Source organism: Triturus cristatus, chromosome 7 (genome assembly GCF_964204655.1).
Source record: "Triturus cristatus chromosome 7, aTriCri1.1, whole genome shotgun sequence".
NCBI lineage: Eukaryota > Metazoa > Chordata > Amphibia > Caudata > Salamandridae > Triturus > Triturus cristatus.
Window position 1 is genome coordinate 467,913,790 of NC_140590.1, and position 21,315 is coordinate 467,935,104.

The following is a 21,315-nucleotide window of genomic DNA, read 5'->3' on the forward strand; positions in this document are numbered from 1 at the left end:
TTATTAAATGTAATTTTTTGATTGAAGCAGGCTTTTGTAATGTTTTAGTTAGGTATGAAAATGAAAGTCAAGCTTATTTAAATACTTGTTATTGTTAGTTGGCACATAATATTAATAATTTTAAGTTAGAGTTTAAGTAAAATGCTACATTTGCTACAGAGAGCAAATCACCAGAAGTCTAAAAAAGAAAACGTCACACTTTAGGGGACAGTTCTTCAAATTACCAACTTCTCTCTTTCTGTTTCTTATGGTGTACAATGAATCCGATTCTGACTTTCTTGAACACCAGGGCCCATCTGATGAGTTCCCCCATATCTTTGGCAGCCCATCACAACCTTTATGGGTTTCTCCACTTTTGTACACCAGTCTATGGTTAGTCTTTATTCAGCGAGGGTCGGCGGAGTCCTTGAGGTTCAGTGTTTTGCAATGTCGCTTTTTGCAAGGAGGGTGCCATTGCCCCTGAAAGTACGTACTCCCTTAAGCTCTCCCAAATCCTCCAAAAGTCCTACTAGGGCAATTCTGGTCAATGGGTCTATCAGCCACTGAAGGAGAGTGAAAATCTACTTCTGTACGTGGCAATGATGGGTCAGTCCCAAACAACATGTAAGAAGTTTCCTTCCTCCTCTGGGTATCTAAAGCATTCCGATGTAGGGCACCATCTATAAGATAGTTGACATGCAGGTAGTTAAGTTGGATGAGACGGCGTCAGGAGGCTATGACCAGCATCTGGGGGGGCCATTTGAGTATCTCTCCAACTATCCTCATCCAATGGACGCACCCACATGGCCTCTTTTGGCCCCGAGGGGATCTGAGGAATGAATGCCTATGATTTATATATACAGGATATCTGACCTTTTCCCAATAGGACCATAAGGACCTTGGCTTCCATTGGGTGTATTCAGAAACCTCAGCCAGGGAGTCCTGAAGTTGCGTATGGGTATGGCAATGTGTTGGAGGTATTTATAGAAATACATTTTACGGAGATCATATTCCTGGTCAAGTTCTTAAAAAGACTTCATTTGCAAACCTTGCAATACATCTCCTACCCTTGAGAATCCAATGAGATCCCATTTATGAAACCCATCAAGCTGCTTTCAGTGTTGGCTGTGCCAGAGGGGAGTCTCCATCGTGACCCTTCGCTCCCAGCCTGTTCTTCTGAGGGCCACTCCTCATGCCAGAAACATCACCCTAGTTACCTCCAGGAGAGTGCAGAAAACTGGGGATTCATAGAGCATACTAAATTACATGAACGTTTACATTGTTTTCTATTGCAGTAGTGACTTCACTTGGCCATGCACTAAGATGATTTCACTGGTAGTAAGATTGATAAAATGATACCAAGGTTTGTAATCTAAGTAACAAGCTATTTTACCTGGTTGCACGACACCACAAAATTATCACAAATGAATTCCAATACAATAAAAAAGAATTACATTTTTTAAATAAAAATATTAATTTTAATCTATTACTATAAAATTACATGACATAAACAATAAAAGTGTTTAAAAAAATTACAAATATCAATAAATATAACAACATCTATATATATATGTGTAGATATATATATTACCTACTGGCGGTCGCCAGTAGGTAGTTATAGTTAGGACCCTCTTACCATAGGAAATCCGCAACATTCTATTTTGAATAACTTTGGCGCCGGTCGACGAATCCTCGCCAAATTTTCAAAATAGGTGGGGCGCTGTGCTCCGCTCCTACCCTGAAAGTCTCGGGGGGATTCGTCAAGCGGGGGCTGAGATAAAAGGGGGGTCCCAAAACGCGTTTTTCCCATGCATTTTCCCATAGGACCTTTAGACACAGCTACAGCCCGAACGGCTGAACAGAGTTAAATGAAATTTGGCAGAGAGGTAGTCCTCAGGTCAAGGAAGTGCCTTTTGTAGGTTTGGTGTAAATCTGTTCAGTAGATTCTGAGAAAATAGCCTTTAAATCAATATATATATCTGAGCCAGCTTACGGTGCGCTTACGGTGCGCTTACCGTACGCGTACGGTGACGTGCGCGAGCGCGATTCTGATTGGCTGATAGATCTTAGTAAACATTCGAATCGGTCGAAACCAGGAAGCGGCGGCCGCCATTTCGTGTGTTTCAGTCAGAAAAAAAAAGGGAGATAACTTGAAAAGGGGGCAAGGAAGAGAGTTACAAACCCCCTAACATTTGAAAGGGGGTCAAAGAAGGACAGAAAAGTACAAAAAAAACATTTATTAATTTTTTTAAAAATCGCGGGGTACGCGTACGGTAAGCTCACCGTACGCGTACGGTAGAAAAAAAAAAAAAATGAAATGAAATGCAGATTTAAGTGTTTAGATATTAGGGGGCTCTAAAAAGAGCCGTTGTGTTTATGAAGTGATTTTTTAGTGGTACCTACAAATAAGTACCGATGCAGAGTCTAAGGTTCAAGAGGAAGACTCAGTTCCCTTCATCATTGAAGTGCACACCATCTCCTCTATAAATGTCTTGCATGTCGTAACGCAAGTTGTTGTGGTAAATGGAACCCATACCATAGTCTCGGAGGAAAGCAGAAACAGATTTGTTGACGTGCTTTCTTGCTTTGTCAATCTGTGGACAGAAATGATTGGACCAGTTCCATTTTTGCCTTTGGCATATGTTAGAAAACACAAAGGCAGTTTTAGGGAAAAGTGAAAACAGTTGTGCAAAGGTCTCCTTCATAAGCATTTCCAGACCTACCCCAGTCAAAGTGCCTAGGTCATTGCCACCACAGTGCACTATTATGAGGTCAGGGTGTTGGATTTGCATGAAGGATTTCACCAATGGCTTCAATTGGTGCCACTTTAACCCTCTCTGACCAATCCATTTAATGTCTACATTTGGCAAAGCAAGGTCTCTCACCATACCTGTTTTCTCTGCATACTTTTCACTCCAGAAGACATAGCTGTGCCCTACAATCCACACTGTGAACATCTTCAAAGGAGAACTGGATGCACTCAGGAGGTGTAATTCAGTAGAACGGTAAAAAGAAATGAAAGACAGTTTGGAAATGGAGGCATACATATTTTTTTTTTTTTTAAACTGATTGGCTGTTTCATACCATTCTACAATAAAAACTAGGCTGTATGTGTAAATTTATAGAAGCATGTTTTGTATTGGTACAGAAAAATGTGTTACCAAAGAACAGTACTATGGATTTGCTGTTAGGTTTGAAAAGTCAAGCACTCCTGCTCTTTGGAAATGAAACATTGTTTGGTGAACTTCTGACCTAACTCTGCACAGCAGTGTTTCAAGAGCTGTTGCTATGGTAGCAGGCAGAAGTCAAGTTGGGGGAAGGGTACTAGGCAGAAGTCAAGTTGGGGGAAGGGTACTTTTGGAAAAGGGTTGGTTTTCAACCAATAGAAATGTGTGATTACATTTGAAAAAAAGGGGGAAGCACTGAGATTTGAAACTTACATGTATATGTGTGGAAAAAGAGAGGGAAACTTCGCCATTATCTGGTTCTGCTGAGAGGAGAGAGGTGTACAGAACAGAGATCCTGGCTCTGATAATCTGCTGTTTGAGTGCCACATTTCTTTCACAACTAACTAATTTTAAAGGTGAGTTTAGAGTTTGAGAGGGGATGTATATGGTAAATTAAGAAATGAATAATAGAATTGGAATTCCTTTTGTTGAAGTTGTGTTTATCATTTTCTGTTTTGGGAGAAATATAAATGTGAGGAACATGTAAAATAATATGGACTATGTTTTCACGATAAATTAAGGTGTACTGGTATAAATAAGGAATACTTTAAGGGTTTGAGGTTGCACCCAGTAATGCAAATACATTCAGCATCAGTAAGGCTGGTTGCCCTTGCTGGAGTGTAGTCAGTCACCTAGGCTACACATGTTGTTGGTCTCAGAAAGCTGTTTGGTATTGCTCTGGTGATTTTACATTTGCATTAGATGGAAAGGGGGAGGTATTGTTTTCTGCAGAAGCAGACTCTTAGCACACAGCCAGCTGCATATCCTGTGGAATCATGCATAGTATTCACAACCGAGTGGGGTTTGAGGTTTCAGTCAGTAATGCAAATACATTCAGCATCACTAAGGCTGGTTGCCCTTGCTGGAGTGTAGTCAGTCACCCAGGTTACACATGTTGCTGGTCTGAAAATGTTGTTTGGACATGTGCTTTTTTAAGAATCTGAAAAGTGGATTTATAATGTGTCAGACTGTAAAAGTACTTATCACTTGCCCAAAAAAATAGTAGTAAGTGTGCTTTGAAATTGGCAAAGAAATTTTGTTTTTTGACTAATATGAAAACATGACTCTGTGTGCAAAGAGGAATTACAGGCAGAGATTTATTGCGTATTGCTCTGGTCATTTCACATTTGCATTAGTAGGAAAGGGGGAGCTATTTTTTATGCAGAAGCAGACTCTTAGCACACAGCCAGCTGCTTATCCTGTGGAATCATGCACAGTATTCACAACCGAGTGGGGTTTGAGATTGCAGTCAGTAATGCAAATACATTCAGCATCACTAAGGCTGGTTGCCCTTGCTGGAGTGTAGTCAGTCACCCAGGCTACACATGTTGTTGGTCTCAGAAAGCTGTTTGGTATTGCTCTGGTGATTTTACATTTGCATTAGATGGAAAGGGGGAGGTATTTTTTTCTGCAGAAGCAGACTCTTAGCACACAGCCAGCTGCATATCCTGTGGAATCATGCATAGTAATCACAACCGAGTGGGGTTTGAGGTTTCAGTCAGTAATGCAAATACATTCAGCATCACTAAGGCTGGTTGCCCTTGCTGGAGTGTAGTCAGTCACCCAGGTTACACATGTTGCTGGTCTGAAAATGTTGTTTGGACATCTGCTTTTTTAAGAATCTGAAAAGTGGATTCATAATGTGTCAGACTGTAAAAGTACTTATCACTTGCCAAAAAAAAGAGTAGTAAGTGTGCATTCAAATTGGCAAAGAAATTTCGTTTTGTGACTAATATGAAAACATGACTCTGTGTGCAAATAGGAATTACAGGCAGAGATTTATTGCGTATTGCTCTGGTGATTTTACATTTGCATTAGATGTAAAGGGGGAGCTATTTTTTTGTGCAGAAGCAGACTCTTAGCACACAGCCAGCTGCTTATCCTGTGGAATCATGCACAGTATTCACAACCGAGTGGGGTTTGAGGTTGCAGTCAGTAATGCAAATACATTCAGCATCACTAAGGCTGGTTGCCCTTGCTGGAGTGTAGTCAGTCACCCAGGCTACACATGTTGCTGGTCTGAAAATGTTGTTTGGACATGTACTTTTTTAAGAATCTGAAAAGTGGATTTAAAATGTGTCAGACTGTAAAAGTATTTATCACTTGCCAAAAAAAAGAGTAGTAAGTGTGGTTTCAAATTGGCAAAGAAATTACGTTTTCAGACTAATATGAAAACATGACTCTGTGTGCAAATAGGAATTACAGGCAGAGATTTATTGCGTATTGCTCTGGTGATTTTACATTTGCATTAGATGGAAAGGGGGTGTTATTTTTTTTATGCAGAAGCAGACTCTTAGCACACACCCAGCTGCTTATCCTGTGGAATCATGCACAGTATTCACAACCGAGTGGGGTTTGAGGTTGCACTTAGTAATGCAAATACATTCAGCATCACTAAGGCTGGTTGCCCTTGCTGGAGTGTAGTCAGTCACCCAGGTTACACATGTTGCTGGTCTGAAAAAGCAGTTTGGACATGTGCTTTTTTAAGAATCTGAAAAGTGGATTTAAAATGTGTCAGACTGTAAAAGTATTTATCACTTGCCAAAAAAAAGAGTAGTAAGTGTGGTTTCAAATTGGCAAAGAAATTACGTTTTCAGACTAATATGAAAACATGACTCTGTGTGCAAAGAGGAATTACAGGCAGAGATTTATTGCGTTATGCTCTGGTGATTTAACATTTGCATTAGATGTTAAGGGGGAGCTATTTTTTTATGCAGAAGCAGACTTTTAGCACACACCCAGCTGCTTATCCTGTGGAATCATGCACAGTATTCACAACCGAGTGGGGTTTGAGGTTGCACTTAGTAATGCAAATACATTCAGCATCACTAATGCTGGTTGCCCTTGCTGGAGTGTAGTCAGTCACCCAGGTTACACATGTTGCTGGTCTCAGAAAGCTGTTTGGTATTGCTCTGGTGATTTTACATTTGCATTAGATGGAAAGGGGGTGTTATTTTTTTATGCAGAAGCAGACTCTTAGCACACAACCAGCTGCTTATCCTATGGAATCATGCACAGTATTCACAACCGAGTGGGGTTTGAGGTTGCAGTCAGTAATGCAAATACATTCAGCTTCACTAAGGCTGGTTGCCCTTGCTGGAGTGTACTCAGTCACCCAGGTTACACATGTTGCTGGTCTGAAAATGTTGTTTGGACATGTGCTTTTTTAAAAATCTGAAAAGTGGATTCATAATGTGTCAGACTGTAAAAGTACTTATCATTTGCCAAACAAAAGAGTAGTAAGTGTGCTTTCAAATTGGCAAAGAAATTTTGTTTTTTGACTAATATGAAAACATGACTCTGTGTGCAAAGAGGAATTACAGGCAGAGATTTATTGCGTATTGCTCTGGTCATTTTACATTTGCATTAGATGTAAAGGGGGAGCTATTTTTTTGTGCAGAAGCAGACTCTTAGCACACAGCCAGCTGCTTATCCTGTGGAATCATGCACAGTATTCACAACCGAGTGGGGTTTGAGATTGCAGTCAGTAATGCAAATACATTCAGCATCACTAAGGCTGGTTGCCCTTGCTGGAGTGTAGTCAGTCACCCAGGCTACACATGTTGCTGGTCTGAAAATGTTGTTTGGACTGGTGCTTTTTTAAGAATCTGAAAAGTGGATTTAAAATGTGTCAGACTGTAAAAGTATTTATCACTTGCCAAAAAAAAGAGTAGTAAGTGTGGTTTCAAATTGGCAAAGAAATTACGTTTTCAGACTAATATGAAAACATGACTGTGTGCAAATAGGAATTACAGGCAGAGATTTATTGCGTATTGCTCTGGTGATTTTACATTTGCATTAGATGGAAAGGGGGTGTTATTTTTTTTATGCAGAAGCAGACTCTTAGCACACACCCAGCTGCTTATCCTGTGGAATCATGCACAGTATTCACAACCGAGTGGGGTTTGAGGTTGCACTTAGTAATGCAAATACATTCAGCATCACTAAGGCTGGTTGCCCTTGCTGGAGTGTAGTCAGTCACCCAGGTTACACATGTTGCTGGTCTGAAAAAGCAGTTTGGACATGTGCTTTTTTAAGAATCTGAAAAGTGGATTTAAAATGTGTCAGACTGTAAAAGTATTTATCACTTGCCAAAAAAAAGAGTAGTAAGTGTGGTTTCAAATTGGCAAAGAAATTACGTTTTCAGACTAATATGAAAACATGACTCTGTGTGCAAAGAGGAATTACAGGCAGAGATTTATTGCGTTATGCTCTGGTAATTTTACAGTTGCATTAGTAGGAAAGGGGGAGCTATTTTTTTATGCAGAAGCAGACTTTTAGCACACACCCAGCTGCTTATCCTGTGGAATTATGCACAGTATTCACAACTGAGTGGGGTTTGAGGTTGCACTTAATAATGCAAATAAAAACATGTAAAATAATATGGACTATGTTTTCACCATAAATTAAGGTGTAGTGGTATAAATGAGGAATACTTTTAGGGTTTGAGGTTGCAGTCAGTAATGCAAATACATTGAGCATCAGTAAGGCTGGTTGCCCTTGCTGGAGTGTAGTCAGTCACCCAGGTTACACATGTTGCTGGTCTCAGAAATCTGTTTGGTATTGCTCTGGTGATTTTACAGTTGCATTAGATGGAAAGGGGGAGCTATTATTTTATGCAGAAGTAGACTTTTAGCACACACCCAGCTGCTTATCCTGTGGAATCATGCACAGTATTCACAACCGAGTTGGGTTTGAGGTTGCAGTCAGTAATGCAAATACATTCAGCATCACTAAGGCTGGTTGCCCTTGCTGGAGTGTAGTCAGTCACCCAGGTTACACATGGTGCTGGTCTCAAAAAGCAGTTTGGACATGTGCTTTTATCAGAATCTGAAAAGTGGATTCAAAATGTGTCAGACTGTAAAAGTACTTATTACTTGCCGAAAAAAAGAGTAGTAAGTGTGCTTTCAAAATGGCAAAGAAATTTCGTTTTCTGCCTAATTTCAAACCATGACTCTGTGTGCACACAGGAATTGTTTTTAGATATTTAATTTGTGATGGTGTTATTGTGATTTTCACTTGTAGGAAAGGGGTACATAGTATTTTAAGATTTGAAAAGATCATAAAAAATGTAGTAATATATTTAAATAAAATAAAGGAATTTTTTTTTTGTTTTTTTCAGGTATTGCTGAAGAGCAGTGAACAAAATTTAAGATGCCTACAAAATCCAGACAAAGGAAAAACCACAAAAAAAATCAATATTTGAAGACACCTGGAGGACCTAAGTTAGCTGGAGATGCTCATGTTGGGAAAAAGAGAAAGTCTTCTGGTAAGCAGACAAAAGAGTTTTTAAAGAACATCTTCAAAAAAAGGAAAAATGTACAAAATGTCTGTACTGGAAAGAATGTTTTCAATAGAAAAGAACAGGAAAAAATTGAGAATTTAGTGAATGCAAATATACCTTCTGCAATAACAAAGATTAACTTAAACAGAAAAACAGCGTTTAAAGAGATACGTAGAAAAATGTTTCAGAGAAGAGTTATGTCCAATTTGATAAAGGATGTGAAGAAATATAAGAAAAAGGCAAAATATTACAAGAGAAAAAAAGAAATTGAAGCCATTGCAGCAAAGGCATTAGAATTAAAAAGGAAACTATTCATTTTAATTTTGAATAGGATGCGTACATTAGATAAAATGGTCAATGTACTGAAATCACAAAGCAAAAGGAAAAGAGTAGTGAAAAGAACAAACTTTTGTAAAGTGTTTTTAGGAGAATGGATGCATAGTTCAAGTAGTGAACCTTTTTTTAATGAAGAGAGTTATTTTCAAAGTAATAGTTTGCTGCATGCAGTTGACACCAGAGGTCGTGCTTACGAAGTGAAAAATGGTTGTATAATGGAGAAGGAGAAAATGGTTCCAAGAGATGAGGTACAAGTGATGGCGGATGAGGCTATGGGGAGACGTCCTAAAGCCCCAGTGTACACTTGGAATTGTAGTAGTATTTGCACTGTGCGTCAGGAATCTATTGATAAATTTCGTGAGTTTCTAAGAGAATATAGTAAAAAAAGTGTAAAACAGAAGATTAAGGTGCTTCAAAGTCTAGATCCATGCAGAGTGAGAGAGAATACTGGTTTGCAGGGTCATTCTCTGGCTTGTCTATCTAGAAAAGTGTGTAATAGTGTTTTCCATCATTTTAGGATGCTGGCTGTTCATCATACTGAAATGAGAAAGTTTGTGAGACGGTTGTATTAAGTCCAGCAATAAAGTTAGATGAATTGAATAGGGCTCTGTTCCGTGGATCGGTATCAGATGTAGAGAAGGTTGTTGATGAAATTCAGTTTTGTTACTTTGGTCCTGAACAAGACAGTGCAGAAAAGGACACAGTAAATGAGGAAGAAGTGGAAGAGAATGTAGAACCCTCTGTAAGTAAAACATTTAATGATCACATAACAAAATTTGCAATAATCTCTAATGAAAGACCAAATATAACTTGTATTTGTTGCCGCAGAACTCATTATAGAAAACAAACTAGGAATGTTGATCTCTACAGAAAGAGTGAAAATGAAGATAATTATAAGTGGAGGGATTTTGCCACATATATATTTCTTGAAAATTGTTTTGAATTGGGTGAAGATCAGCGTATTTGTAAATACTGTTACAACAAGTTAGAGGAAAATAGAATGCCAACCAGAGCTGTACATAATAATTTAGAATTGGATGTTATTCCTGCCGAACTTTCTGAATTAAATACATATAAGTCTATACTTATTCAATGTGTTCATCCGTTCCAGACCATAGTACGTATGGAGCCCAAAACTGGTAAATTACCTCCTTCAGATTTACTGAGAGGTTTAAAAGGTAGAGTGGTGTATTTGCCCTTGGATTTGAAAAAAAATATGGAAACTATTGATGCAGATACTTTGGAAACTGAACCATTAGTTATTCTGGTTAATGGTGTACCTACAAAGAATAAGAAGATTTGGCAGGAGCTGGTAGATGTACGGAAAGTACAAAGAGCAAATTTGTATTTGAAAAGGAATAACAAATGGTATGAATCAATTTATATAGAAGAAGAAGAAGAAGATTTACAAGAAGACACAGAAACACCAACTGGACAAATTGAAAAAGTGGACAAGTCAAAGGAAGAAGAAATTTATGAACATTTTAGCATACATCCTCTACATTCAAAAGAAGTTATGGGAGACAATATTGATCTGTTTCAGATGAAGAAAGCAAAAGGAACTCCCGTGAGTGTATGGGAGGAGAGCTTGGAAGCTCGATGTTTTCCCCAGCTGTTTCCTAAAGGAAAAGGAGGACGATACGATGAACGTCCAGAACAGATTCCAGCTTCTGAGTATCGGACTACAAGACTATATGCAGAAGTTCCCAGATTTCGACAAAGTATTCCTTATTTGTTCCATCTTTTATTTGAAAGCGACTTGTCTGCACTATCTTATGCAGTAAATCACATTTTAAAAAGTGGAGTACATTTACAAAATGTGTCTGCTAAGGATTTTATGGAGAAAGTGCAGCACCGAGATGATCATTTGGAAACACAACTGATCAATCTGATGGCTTGTCAGCGTGGGACAAATGAATATTGGTACTGACGCCATGGTGAATTAAAATGCATGTTACGGAATTTAGGAACACCAACATGGTTCCTTACCCTAAGCTGTGCTGAGTACGCTTGGGATGATTTACTGGATTTTCTACGAGAGGCAAATTCAAACATTAAAAACATTGAATACAAGACAGCAGGAGAACTGTGCTCATTGGATCCGGTTAATGTTTGCAGATATTTCAATCATAGATTTGAGGCTATGATGTCCTTCATCTGCAATAAAAAAAATCCACCCCTTGGAGAAGTAGTGGATTTCTTTTGGAGAAAAGAGTACCAGGCAAGAGGTGCTCCTCATATTCATATGCTGTTGTGGATCAAGGATGCCCCAAAGTTTGGAACAGATACTGATGAAGCAGTGTTATCTTACATTGAAGAATATGCAACATGTGCTATACCAAAAAGCACAGAAGAGAAAAAGTTAAAGGAGCAAGTTTTACGTTTCCAAAGTCATCGGTGTGGAAAATACTGTCGACGGAAATACAAGAGCAAAGATAAATACTACACTAAATGTCGATTTGGATTTCCTAGACCTGTTCTTTCAAATGGAAGAGTAAACAGTTTTATGTCATCTGTGAGACATACTATCACAAGAAAATCACCTAAGAATACCTACAACCTAAAAAGAAAAGAAGAATCAAAAAATATAAATGACTACAACCCAGTCATTTTATCCATGTGGAATGCTAACATGGATATACAGTATGTAGCTGACAATTCCATTGCTGTTGCTCGATATGTAACGTCTTACATTACTAAATCTGAAAAAACAGAATTGAAGGAAATGTGGGAAGAGATTTCTCACGAGAAGACTGTCAGTAAGAAGCTGTACAGTTTCAGTTTAAAGATGTTATTGCATCGAGAAATTGGATCCTACGAATGTTCAGATAGGTTATCTTCTGCAAGTCTCTACTCGAAATCAAGAAGAATAATTTGGGCAAGTTTAGGCCTTGCAGCAATGAGAAATCGGGTACTGAAATCTGTTGGAGAAATTGAATATTTGGCCGAGAATGACCCAGAAAATACAGATATTTTGAAATCAAACATGTTGGACACATATTATCCAAAAAGAAGTCATCATCTGGAGAACATGTGTCTCTATGAAGTGCTGCAGAACTACATTTATTCACGGAAAGCCGCAGAAGACATCAACAATGGAAAATATAAAGTCATTGGTGAGGAAGGATGTTTGGTGAAGCAAACAAAAGGAAGTTTGATAAATCACAGGAAGCTGAGTTGCGACATTACTGACAAAAAGGAATTTTACTACTTGGCTCTTTTACAGCTGTTTAAACCATGGCGTACAGAGGATGAACTACTGGGAGAATTTCAAAGCTATGAAGATTCTTTTAATGCTTGCAAAGACAGCATACAATGCAGTACATTCTCAACTTATCTGCAAATGTTAAATGAAGAAATTGAACAGGAAACTACAATTGCAGCTGAAGTAGCTTGGAGACAGTTCTCAAGACAGCCAAAGTTCAGGAACACTCAGTCAAGATCCCCTAGGACAACCAATCGTTGAAAATGAAGCATCAATAGCCATGAATGAAGTGGAAACGGCTATGAATCAAGCTCAAGAAGAATTTATAGACTTACAAAATTTGGAAAGACAACTGAATGAAGAGCAGCAACAAATTTATGAAGAGATCAGAAGCAAAATTGATCACGGATTTCTACATGAAAAAAAAGAGTGCTCATGCACATCATTTCATCCAATCAGGATGTATGTAAGCGGACAAGCTGGAACTGGAAAAAGTTTCCTAATAAAAGTCATCAGAAGCTACCTACAGCAAAAAACGGATTCTACTTTGTCTTGTGTGGTTACTGCTCCAACTGGGTTAGCAGCATATAACATAAAAGGAATCACCTTACATCGTTTGCTAATGTTACCAGTGGAGCATGAGAACAAAATACAATACAACAAGCTAACTGGAGAAGCATGCTTGGAAGTTTCAAGAGTATTGAAGAAGATGCAAGTTCTCATTATTGATGAGGTGAGCATGGTATCAAACTTAATGCTTGCCTTTGTGCATTTAAGAATGCAGCAAATTCTAAGGACAGACTATGACGTGTTATTTGGTGGAAAACATGTCATAGTTTTTGGGGATCTTCTACAACTTACTCCAGTTAAAGGACAACCAGTTTTTAATACTGTGACACATAAAGACACAAAGAAGTCATTGGGAAGCATCGGTAATGCAAATATTTGGTCCTTCTTTGAGTACAAGGAACTTACTACTAATATGAGGCAAGCAAACGATGAAGAATATGGAAGTATTCTGAAAGATATCAGAATTGGACTACTCACAGAAGTTGGCAAAAAAGCATTACAGAGTCGGCTGCTACATAATTTATTTCCAAAGGAAGAAATAGTTGCAGAGAAGATATACAAGAACATTGCAGAAAAGAAAAGTGTCATCTGCTTAATGCCAACTCTACGTGAATGCTCAATATTCAATGAGGAGCTTTTAAAATTGCAAAAGGAAGATATCAGGAAATTGGAAGCAGTGGACAAAATTGAGGATGGAAGAATTACTATCAAATTAACAGGCACACTGAAAAATAAATTGGATTCACTAGAGAAGAACATTTCCAAAACAGCTGGATTAGAAAAAAATCTATATGTTTGCATCAACTGTAGAGTATTTTTAAGGAGAAATTTGGATGTTGAAAAAGGTTTAGTTAATGGAGCTATGGGAAGAGTTGTGGGTTTTTTTAATTATCAGAAAAAAGATGGAATTGAATGTTTAAAAATAAAATTTGATCAGATAGAAGAAGTTAAAGACATTTGTCGTTGTTCAGTTCGTTTCATGCTTGTGAAAGACTTATATGTACGTAGGAAGCAGTTTCCGTTTTCTCTAGCATATGCTGTAACTATTCACAAGTCTCAAGGATTGACTGTAGATTGTGCTTTTGTGAACATTGGTTCAACTGTGTTCAAAGAAGGTATGGCTTATGTAGCTTTGTCACGAGTGAAAACATTATCTGGTTTATTCATGATAGACTTTGATGACTCAAAAGTTAGTGCTGATACAAATTGTGTAAAGGAGTATAATAGATTAAGAAGAACCTATGCTCCTCATTTAGGTCAGTATCCTGTGTTGGAGAAACGTGTAGTTTCTCGTAAAAGGAGAAATGAGAATATCTGTAATGAAGATGTAGAGAGGAGGAAAAAAAAGAGGAGTGATGTAATTGCAAGCAAAAAGAAAAAGGAAAATGAAGAAGAGGTTGTAGGATGTCATTTTGAAAATAGCTCTGGTGTCAACTGCTACGCTAATGTAGTGCTGAAAGTTGCATTTTATCTGGAAAGTGTGCAAGAGCAGATAATAGTAAATCAGAGAAAAAGATTCTGTTCTGAGTTGAGTCTCCTTTTTCAAAAGCTGAGTAATGATAAAACTCAAATAGAAAGTGCTACTGAAATTAGAAAACTTTTAGATGTATGTTCAGGACGAACACAGTTTTCTCAAAATGTACAGCAAGACGCACAGGAATTCTTGATGTTTTTTCTTCAGGTACTAGAAGAAGAAGGGGTTCCCATTGAAAATATGTTTGGTGTCTCTTATAAATGGGAACATAGTTGTGAAAACTGTTACAATACATGTGGCTCTAATGTTGATTCTGAAAGGTTTATTTATTTAACATTGCCAGAAAGTAAAACAGTCACTTTTGCTAAATTAGTTAAAGATGCTAATCATAGCATGGAATGCGGTGAGTGTCAATCTGAAATGTTTTCAACGTTAATTTTAAAGGAATACAGACAATATGTAATTTTAATGATGCAACGATGTAAAGCTGATGGTTCAAAATTGGATACTTTAATAAAGAAGTTTACAGGACAGCAATTATCAATTTCAGGAAAAACTTTTGTAACAGTTGCAATAATTTTCCATGAAGGACCTACTGTTACTTCTGGACATTACACAGTTTATCTTAAATGTGAAAAAGGCTGGACACTGTGTAATGATTCCCAATTGATTTTCAAGCAACGTTTGCCTTTTGATTTAGCAAATTCCTATCTAATCTTCCTGAAACCTAAATTTTAGAGAGACTTGGCAAGATCTGTACAAAACAATTTTACCATTTTATTGGATTACCATTGGAATTTTCAAAAAAAATGATTTTACAAATTATCTTTTGGCCTAATGGAAAGGTAACCAATTGTAATGTGGACTTTTTAAATTTTTAATGAAACTTTGGAAAACCAAAAATTTAGACAAAATCGGTAACATCTGCACAATTTAAATTTTGGAATGTTATTGGATTGCCATTGGAAATTTATTCAAAAAAGATTTTTAAAATTACTATTTGGCCATGAGGAAAGGTAAACAATTGTATTGTGGACTTATTCAATTATTAATTAATCTTTCGGAAACCAAAATGTTACAGAGAATCGGTGAGATCTGTACAATTTAAACTTTAGAATTTTATTGGATTAACATTGGAAATTTAATCAAAAAAGAATTTTAAAATTACTATTTGGCCTAAAGGAAATGGAACCAGATGTATTGTGGAGTTATTTGAGATATATTTTTGTGATTATACTTCTGAAACAAAAATGGCAGACGGTATTTTAAAGAAATAAGTATTGATATTAGATGATATTTTTTTAGAATATTATGCATTTCTATAATGTTATGTTTAAGTAAAAAGAGATTCTGGGCTTTTTTAAAACAATCTTTGAGATTGTTATTTTTTTTTTGCCCGCTGTTAAATGATGAATGCAATTGCTTTCACAATTTATAGTGAAATGCAATATATTCTGAAAACAGCAAAAAAAAGGCAAAACATTTTTTGGGAAAATATGTAAATATGTGTACTGTATTATAAAATGTTTTATTAAATATTAATACTTTTTTCTTTTTTTTCAGATTGAGATAGAAAATTTTCGAAAACTTGAACCATTTTTAAAGCAATTAAAATTAAATTTTAATTAATAAATAATTTTTTGAGTGGCATGGTAAGTCAAAAATTTCATGGTCCCTTTTTTCCACTTCTCCACAATCACATTTTCAGTTTTTCATTGTAGTCTCTCAACGACCTTGTAATGTGATAATTGATTTTTAGTGTTTTTAAAAAAAAAAAAAAAAAATTACGCGTACCGTACGCGTACGGTAAAAAAAAAATAAAAAAAAGTTTAAAAAAATATATAAAAAAAAGTTGAAAGGTAAGGTTGGCTCTTAAAAGAGCCATTGTGTTCATGCAGGGACAGAGGAAAGAAAGAATGGGAATATTAGTCGGTACGACAAATGTGCTGATCTATTAAATTGTTCACTAGGGCAACACTGGTCTCCCTATGACAAATTAGATCATGACAAGTGGCGCACCGAATTAAAACCCTCGCAAACCGATGGTTGGTTTCCAGAGGACCAGAAAAAGGAGATGCTCCCCCCACAGATGAAGGGCTCAGCTGACCTGCCGAAGATGGACTCGGCCCTGCAGATGATGGACCAGGCTGAGCTGCTGTGGATGTGCTTGGTTGACTTACTGAAGGGTTACCTTCAGTATGTCGAGCATATGTCCTACCGTGTACATCATGAAGGTGTCTCAACATGGTGTGATTCCCGAAGGAATACTTCTTGTTGAGATTCCCTCTTGAAAGTACACGGTCACAAAGCTTACAAGTCACTAAGGGTGCATTTACCTTTTTCTTGCCCTCTGGAAAAGAAAAATACTCCCATATGAAAGAGCTCTTTTGTTTCCTCCTTCTCTGCCTCAAGGTAGTGCTGCTAGCCTCACTCTCAGAAGAGGTCTGCTGTTCTGCCATCGTATCACAAAGACAACTCAGCTCCTTCTCCTAAGGGATCACAAGCAGAAATGAGGGGAATGGGTGTGGTGTAGGAGAGTTCTAGAACTGAAAGTACTTTAAACCAATCAAAAGTTTTGTTTCTTGATCACATGACCTACCGTGCGCGTACGTTACGCTTACGGTGCGCTTACGGAGCGCTTACGGCAAAAGTACGCATGCGCGTAAAAAAGACACGTGCACGCGCGCATGCGCAAAACAGGCACGCCCCTTCACTTCCGCGTAACATGCGCGTGCAGCGTACGCGTTACGCGCTGCGCACGCGTGACGTACGTCTACGCAAATTGCGTAAATGAACGCAAACAGCGTAGAAATCTAACGTTATAAAAGCAAGACGTGCGCTTACCGTACGCGCACGGTAAAAAAATACTAAAAAAAAAAAAAAAAGGGGGGGAAAAAAAACCCACTATGTTATACTAATAAATCTTACCTGTTTAGTTTAAAAAACTGGTAAAAATAAAAAATATATTGTAGAATTTTTAAAATTTAACCATAGTCTTTAAAAAAGGATAGAAAATTAAAATAAAAATATGTAAAAAAAATTGAAAAAAAAAAAAAAAGGTAAATATAAGAATTAGCATTTAAAAAACCTTGCAAATTCACTGAAAAAACCATGGGTTCCACACACGTTATAGTTAGGAATTAGCATTTAAAAAACCTTAGAAATTCAATGAAAAAACCAAAGGTTTCACACACGTTATAGTTAGGAATTAGCATTTAAAAAACCTTAGAAATTAAATGAAAAAACCAAAGGTTTCACACATGTTATAGTTAGCTGGACATTTCACTCGTAAAAAACCAATGAAATTCCCCCGTTATAGTTAGTTCAGCTAACTATAACTCGCGCGCCCGCAATGCACTACTGATGACGTCACATATTACATCACTCATGACATGGTCACTGACATCACTCATCACGAGTGAAATGTCCAGCTAACTATAACATGTGTGAAACCTTTGGTTTTTTCATTTAATTTCTAAGGTTTTTTAAATGCTAATTCCTAACTATAACGTGTGTAACACACACACACACATATATATATATATACATATATACATACACATATATATATCAAACCAAATCCTCTTCTGTTGAAGGAGACGCGGGGACACAGCGGGGCCTTTCAGGAACAGTTTATTTCAAACACTGGCATGACGCGTTTCAGCGAAGCCTTTCTCAAATGCCACGGGTGCTGCGAGTTCCCTAGTTTCACTCTCGTGGATTTCCTCTCCTAAAGTAGGGTAGGTCACACCTGAGCCACATTAATTTAGAGTCCATGAGTCCATTCAATCAATTCAGTATGATAAGGACTGCAATTCCCAGCATGCAGTTTGTTTTTTATCTGGAAGAATATCTCTCTCAGCCATATTATCGTTTGCTTTCAAGTAAGCGGCTGATTAAGATTGGTTCAGGCGGAAAATCGTAGCGCTGTGCAGGGCAATAAGCAGTTCCTATATATATAGGTTATATATATATATTACCTACTGGCGGTCGCCAGTAGGTAGTTATAGTTAGGACCACGTTTCCATAGGAAATCCGCAACATTCTATTTTGAATAACTTTGGCGCCGGTCGACGAATCCTCGCGAATGTTTCAAAATAGGTGGGGCGCTACGCTCCGCTCCTACCCTGAAAGTCTCGGGGGGATTCGTCAAGCGGGGGCTGAGATAAAAGGGGGGTCCCAAAACGCGTTTTTCCCATGCATTTTTCCATAGGACCTTTAGACAGGGCTACAGCCCAAACGGCTGAACAGAATTACTAGAAATTTGGCAGAGAGGTAGTCCTCAGGTCAAGGAAGTGCCTTTTGTAGGTTTGGTGTAAATCTGTTCAGTAGATTCTGAGAAAATAGCCTTTAAATCAATATATATATCTGAGCCAGCTTACGGTGCGCTTACGGTACGCTTACCGTACGCGTACGGTGGCGTGCGCGAGCGCGATTCTGATTGGCTCTTAGATCTAAGTAAACATTCGAATCGGCCGAAACCAGGAAGCGGCGGCCGCCATTTTCTCTCTCGCACTGAGAGTGATTTTTAAAATATAAAGCCCAAAAACATGTAAAGGGGCTGTTTAGACAGCTCCCACACACATAGCCATGTTGAGGGAGTCCCCAAAGATCCCCCAAGGCCAAAAACTGAATTTTTATTTTTTCGGTAATTTCGCCGATTACGCTTACCGTACGCGTACGGTAAAAATAAAAAAAATAAAAAAATTATCCACACTCTCTCCACCCCGTGTGCAATTGGTGCCCGAAGGGCACCAATTATGCATGGCTTATTACACATGAGATAAACTAAAATATTAAAAACAAAATAATTTTAAAAAAAATTGTCCACACTCTCTCCACCCCGTGTGCAAATGGTGCCCGAAGGGCACCATGTGTGCATGGCTTATAAAATATACGAAAAATTACAATATTACCTTTCAAAACGAAGTGCATCATATGTCCTCCATGTGCGCACGGTGCGCGAAGCGCATCGTGCGTACATGGCCCATCTAGCGTAACGTGGGCACGCGGTGCGCGTAGCGCACCGTGTGCCCACCGTGCGTGCACGGCACTAACTGCGTAAAGTGGGCGCGCGGTGCGCGAAGCGCACCGCGTGCTCACTGTGCGCGCACGGTGCGCGAAGCGCACCGTGCGCGCACGGAACGAACTGCGTTAAGTGGGCGCGCACGCCACGAATGGCGTAAAGTAACTTAGCATTTAAAAAAACGTACAAATTCACTGAAAAAACCATAGGTTTCACACACGTTATAGTTAGGAATTAGCATTTAAAAAACCTTGCAAATTCACTGAAAAAACCATAGGTTTCACACATGTTATAGTTAGCGGAAATTTTACTGATAAAAAACCAATGAAATTCCCCCGTTATAGTTAGTGCAGGCAACTATAACTCACGCGACCGCAATCTTCTGCTGATGACATATGTGTCTTTATGAAAAAAAAATATTTGTAATATATGTATAGCTAAAAATGTATGGAAGAAGACATGGGCAAATAAGTGTCTAAATACAGTATTAGCATCAGCAGAGGATTGCGGTCGCGTGAGTTATAGTTGCCTGCACTAACTATAACGGGGGAATTTCATTGGTTTTTTATCAGTAAAATTTCCGCTAACTATAACATGTGTGAAACCTATGGTTTTTTCAGTGAATTTGCAAGGTTTTTTAAATGCTAATTCCTAACTATAACGTGTGTGAAACCTATGGTTTTTTCAGTGAATATATTACCTACTGGCGGTCGCCAGTAGGTAGTTATAGTTAGGACCCTGTTTCCATAGGAAATCCGCAACATTCTATTTTGAATAACTTTGGCGCCGGTCGACGAATCCTCGCGAATTTCTCAAAATAGGTGGGGCGCTACGCTCCGCTCCTACCCTGAAAGTCTCGGGGGGATTCGTCAAGCGGGGGCTGAGATAAAAGGGGGGTCCCAAAACGCGTTTTTCCCATGCATTTTTCCATAGGACCTTTAGACAGGGCTACAGCCCGAACGGCTGAACAGAATTACTAGAAATTTGGCAGAGAGGTAGTCCTCAGGTCAAGGAAGTGCCTTTTGTAGGTTTGGTGTAAATCTGTTCAGTAGATTCTGAGAAAATAGCCTTTAAATCAATATATATATCTGAGCCAGCTTACGGTACGCTTACGCGTACGGTGGCGTGCGCGAGCGCGATTCTGATTGGCTGTTACATCTAAGTAAACATTCGAATCGGTCGAAACCAGGAAGCGGCGGCCGCCATTTTCTCTCTCGCACTCTGAGGGGGGGCTGTAAACAAAGGCAAAAAACATATAAAGGGGCTGTTTAGACAGCGCCCATGCACATAGCCATGTTAGTTGAGTCCTCAAAGATCCCCCAAGGCCAAAAACGGTAAATTTTTATTTTTTGAAAATTTCGCCGATTACGCTTACCGTACGCGTACGGTGCGCTTACGCTAAAAATTTTAATAAAAAAAAAAAAACACTCTCTGTGCATGGCATATTATTGTCATCACTTACAAATTAAATTTAACAGATTACCTATCACAAGGAAGCGCATAATATGTCCTCCATGTGCGCACGGTGCGTAACGTGGGCACGCGGTGCGTGTAGCGCACTGCGTGCCCACCTTGCGTGTACGGCACTAACTGCGTAAAGTGGGCGCGCGGTGCGCGAAGCGCACCGCGTGCTCACTGTGCGCGCACGGTGCGCGAAGCGCACTGTGCCCGCACGGAACGAACTGCGTTAAGTGGGCGTGCACGCCACGAATGGCGTAAAGTAACTTAGCATTTAAAAAACCGTACAAATTCACTGAAAAAACCATAGGTTTCACACACGTTATAGTTAGGAATTAGCATTTAAAAAACCTTGCTAATTCAATGAAAAAACCATAGGTTTCACACATGTTATAGTTAGCTGGAAATTTTACTGATAAAAAACCAATGAAATTCCCCCGTTATAGTTACTGTAGGCAACTATAACTCACGCGACCGCAATCCTCTGCTGATGACATATGTGTCTTTATGAAAAAAAAATATTTGTAATATATGTATAGCTAAAATTTAATGGAAGAAGACATGGGCAAATAAGTGTCTAAATACAGTATTAGCATCAGCAGAGGATTGCGGTCGCGTGAGTTATAGTTGCCTACAGTAACTATAACGGGGGAATTTCATTGGTTTTTTATCAGTAAAATTTCCAGCTAACTATAACATGTGTGAAACCTATGGTTTTTTCATTGAATTTATATATATATATATATATATATATAT